Genomic DNA, 4,903 nt, shown 5'->3' with positions numbered 1-4,903 from the left:
TTCTTTTTATTTATTCATTTAGTCATTTATTTATTCATTCATTTCGGCCTCGAAGCCAAAGTTGTATTGATATAGGTGGAGCAAGACTCGAGCCAAAGGCTCGAAAAATAGTTTAGGACAGGTGAAATGGGTCGGAAGCCCAACTAGACTAGGACAGGTCTCATTGATTTGGGCTCAATGGCCTAAATCCTTTACTTTCTCCTCCCTTCCCCTTTTATGTGTTTATTTGTTTATTAGTTTTGTTTAGACTTAGTTAAAATCCCTACTAAGTCGCCTAAATCTGTTTTACACAAGTTTATTTTTTAAATCAAATCACTATTTCAACAAATTAATTTTTTCAGAAGTTAATCAAAAGATGTTTTCAAACAGTCCGGATAACCGCAAGTTAGCGGACGTTCTAGGTGCCTAACACCTTTCTAAAACGTTAATAGGAACCGTTTATCTAGAATCTCTAACTTAAAACGATTTTTTTGTTTTGAATCGTTTGAAATAACTCTCTAAAGGTTTCTTAATTTCTTTTGAAATCTAAGTGGCGACTCTTCTCAAAAAGTCAAAATTTCTCCACAAAACAGTGAGGATGAGGATAAGGATGAAGATGATAAAGATGAGACTGAGGATGAAGATGATATCTTGACTAACCTCCCTATCTATTATGTTTGATTGTGTTAGTGGAGCTAAAAATGAAGAAGATTTTTCTTGGTGAACTAAAGGCTTCAAAGTTCACTCGATCAAGAACTTTCAAGGACAAGAAGTTACCAAAAGGTTTTTCACATCATCTCCAGTGTCTGCTGATGTATCTCAGAAACAAAAATCTCGAGAACTTTCCTAATCATGTCTCTTCTCGAAATATTGATGTGGCAATAGAGTTCTTGTTGTTTTTTCTCGGTAATGTGCCAAATCACAATATTAATGGTAAGTGGTTAAATGAGGTCTTGGAAGAGGTTGGAGCTATTGTGGGTGATATACTATATGCAATTCAAAAGCTTCTCCCGAGCTCTATAACCAATGATGATACCAAAGAGATAAATCTTGGCACGATACAGATTTCTGAGAAAATTGAAAATTTGAAAACATAGGTGGAAGAGAGGTACTACAAATCCTTCAAATTCATTCCATCTCGATTTCCTACGGTTGGTGGATTGAGCTTTGTGGATTCACTTTTAAGGAAACTGAATGAAATGCAGTTGAAATCTGAAGTTAGTGTAGGTTCCATCATGAAGCCTCATATTTGTGTTCTAGAGAAGGAGTTCTCGTCTCTAACATCTACATTTAGAGATGTTGCGAAAGTGTACCATCAACATGAAGTTCTTAAAGATCTTCACAGGAGTACTATTAATCTGGCATATGAAGCTGAAGTTGCCATCGACTCTATTCTTGTTCAACATAATGTTCTTTGGTATCTTTTTTTCTCACTTCCTACAATCATAAAAGAGATCAAGCATATATATGCAGAGGTGAACAAGATATAGTCCGAAAACCTTTCTCTTAAGTCCTGTCACGTGGTAGATCTATCTAAACTTCTGCCGACTCAACATAGCAATCCTGTGAATGGCGAGGAGATGATGGGTTTTGAGATAGCAGTAGAAAAACTAATTCAGTATCTGACTTGAGGGACAAGTGAGCAAGATGTCATTCCTATTGTTGGGATGGGGGGACAAGAAAAAACAACTATTGCTAGAAAGTTGTATAATGATGACATCATTGTTTCTCATTTTGTTGTTAGAGCATGGTGTATCGTTTCTCAAAGATATAATCGGAGAGGGATATTATAAGAGATTTTCAGTCAAGTAACCGGTTCTAAGGACAAGGGAGATGAGGTTGGTGAACTTGCTGACAAGTTGAGGAAAAGCCTAATGGGAAAGAGATATCTCATTGTCTTGGATGATACATGGGATTGTATGGCATGGGATGAGTTAAGGCTTTGTTTCCATATGTTGGAAATAGAAGCAGGATAGTAATAACAACTCGACTTGAGAAAGTGGGTGCGCATGTCATGAACCATATTGATCTTTATTTCCTTCCATTTCTCACACCAGAAGAGAGTTGTCAATTGTTGGAGAAAAAGGTATTTCCGCAGGAAGGTTTCCCACCTGAACTAAAAGATGTGAGTCTAGCAGTTGCAAAAAGATGCAAAGGACTGCCTCTTGTTGTTGTCTTGGTAGCTGGTATAATTAAAAAGAAGAAAATGAAAGAGTCTTGGAGGCATGAGGTTAAGAAGTCTCTACTTTCCTATGTCGGTGAGTCTGAAGGTTATGGTCTATCAACTATGAAGTTAAGTGATGATAACTTAACTGATTATTTAAGACTCTGCCTTCTTTATATGGGGATGTTTCCCGAAGATGCCAGAATTCCAGTGTCTAAATTGATAAGTCTATGGATCGAGGAAGGCTTCGTGTAGAACAGAGAAGCTGGGAGATCACTGGAAGAGGCAGCTAAAGGTTACTTGATGGATCTCGTTAGCAGTAATGTGGTAATGGCTTCAAGGAGAAGATATAATGGTAAAGTCAAATACTGTCAGGTTCATGATGTCGTGCTTCACTTTTGCTTGAGGAAGAGTGGAGAAGAAAAGTTTATGCTACTAGTGAAGGGGCATTATTCCCAGTTTCAACCTTTTGATTAGAAGGGAAGTCGAGTGCTTTTCAGTTTCAGTGAAGAGCTTAACAAGTTTGCAACTCTGGGTTTCAACACGCGGATGCCTTTCCATCACCACCTGAGGTCACTGATAACGACAAATCGAAGAAGATTTTATAATTGGGATCCCTTCCCTCAGGTTAGTGAAGTGAGACTTCTTAAGGTCTTGGATTTGAGTTCCCTTGATGTGGTTGATTTGTCGTCCGCTACATTGAAACCACTAATTCACCTGAAGTACCTCTCTGCTCGCACATATAGATTTGATTTTCATCCCAAATCACTTCTGCCCCATCTTGAAACTTTAATTGTGTACGGTTTATCCTCGTTGTTTTACTGAGAAATTTGGACTTTTTGAGAGTTGCCATTTCTGTTTGAAAAGGAAGTAAAAAAACCTTTAGAGAGTTACTTAAAATGATTCAAAACAGGAAAATCATTTTAAGTTAGAGATTCCGAGTAAGTGGTTCCTATTAATGTTTTAGGAAGGTGTTAGGCACCTAAAACGTCTGCTAACTTGCGGTTATCCGAACTGTTTGAAAATGTCTTTTGACTAATTTTGGAAGATCGGTTTGTTGAAAAAGTAATTGATTAAAGAAAAGGGTTTTGCGAAATCAATTTTTTAGCGACTTAGTTAGGGATTTAACTAGGTTCGCAAAGAGACAAACAAACAAGTAAATGAAAGGAAAAGGGGAAAAGCGGGGAAGTAGTGATTTAGGCTTTTAAGCCCAAACCGTCGACCCTATCCTAATCTAGTGGGGGTTTTTGACCCATTTTCACCTGTCCTAATTCTATGTTTTCGAGCCTTTAGCTGGAGTCCCGCTTCACCTGTATTAAGTACAACTTTGACTTTGAGGCCCAAATGAATAAATAAGAAAATAAATAAATAAATAAATAAATAAAGACTACAATAAGTAAATGGACAAAATAATAAATGAGACTTTTGAATCTCGTAGCTGCTTCAAGGATGAAACTTTGATCTACTTTCTTCTTCCTTCAACGACTCACATTCGTATGCTATGCTACCTTATACTCTCTTTCGGGCTCGACTCAATGAACAGGCTTTATTGGCCTATTAGGGAATGCAAAGAGTTTGTTTGGACTCCAACGAATTCACATGCATCGAAATAAAGAGAAAAGGGGTAAGACACTACATTAGACCTTTAAACTTAGTGTAACTAATCATTCATCATAATAAGCCACAAATAGCAATCAGAAAGATTATACTTCATGCTCAAGGTGGTCCCACAGAATACATAAGAGAATTTAGCATCCATTATCACATTCAGGAAACAACACTGGGAAAGGGTTTCAGGGTTTAAATTTTAAGAGTGTTCTATCTATCCTTTTTCAGAGATATCATCAACGATCATCGAAGTTACGAATAGACAGATGGAATAAAGGTTAATCTTAAAATGCGGGATTGTACATGAAGCATAAACTACTCAACTCTAAGTTTTAGCATACGACACCCATCATAATTGTTCAGTCGAGTAATGCATAATTATTCAGATTAATTCAAACACAAGAGATAATTTTATTAGTCGTATCGAGCTTTTATGTTCACATAGATTCATTAAGCCATGCAAAAACTTTACCCCATATGAAGCCTAGTTCCTCACATATTGCAGAAAACCCCAACCAGAAAAGAAAGCAAGGAAAAGCGAGAATGAAACATAGAGGCAGAAATAATGAGACACTATAAAGGAAAACAAATAAAGCAAAAGAAGGGGGGGGGGGGGGGGGGAACGCAATCTGAAAATCATGGTCATTTGAATAAGTCCTTTAAACCTAGCCAGGAAAAAATCCATGCGTTGATCCAAATATCATTCAATTAGGCTAACAGCCTTGAACAGATCCTCCTCTCCTTGCCAAAAAATGCAAGAATATTGTTTTGCGGAGAATTTTTGACCTTTTGAGAAGAGTCGCCACTTAATTTTGAAAAGAAATTAAGAAACCTTTAGAGAGTTACTTCAAACGATTCAAAACAGAAAAATCGTTTTAAGTTAGAGATTCTAGAAAAGCAGTTCCTATTAACGTTTTAAGAAGATGTTAGACACCTAAAACGTCCGCTAACTTGCAGTTATCTGGACTGTTTGAAAACATCTTTTGATTAACTTCTGAAAAGATTAATTTGTTGAAATAGTGATTTGATTTTTATTTTTTTTAAAAAGACTTGTGTAAAATAGATTTAGGCGACTTAGTAGGGATTTTAACTAAGTCTAAACAAAACTAATAAATAAATAAACACATAAAAGGGGAAGGGAGGAGAAAGTAA

At 36.5% G+C, this 4,903-nt stretch overlaps 1 pseudogene; it reads left to right on the top strand.

Annotated features, from left to right (window-relative positions):
* The first annotated feature begins 522 nt into the window (after positions 1-522).
* On the top strand, positions 523-3,324 carry LOC124892260 (annotated as a pseudogene).
* The last annotated feature ends 1,579 nt before the right edge of the window (positions 3,325-4,903 follow it).

Source organism: Capsicum annuum, unplaced genomic scaffold, assembly GCF_002878395.1.
Source record: "Capsicum annuum cultivar UCD-10X-F1 unplaced genomic scaffold, UCD10Xv1.1 ctg45288, whole genome shotgun sequence".
Classification (NCBI taxonomy): Eukaryota; Viridiplantae; Streptophyta; class Magnoliopsida; order Solanales; family Solanaceae; genus Capsicum; species Capsicum annuum.
The sequence above is the reverse complement of the archived record's forward strand: the minus strand, read 5'-3'. Positions and strand labels throughout refer to the sequence as shown.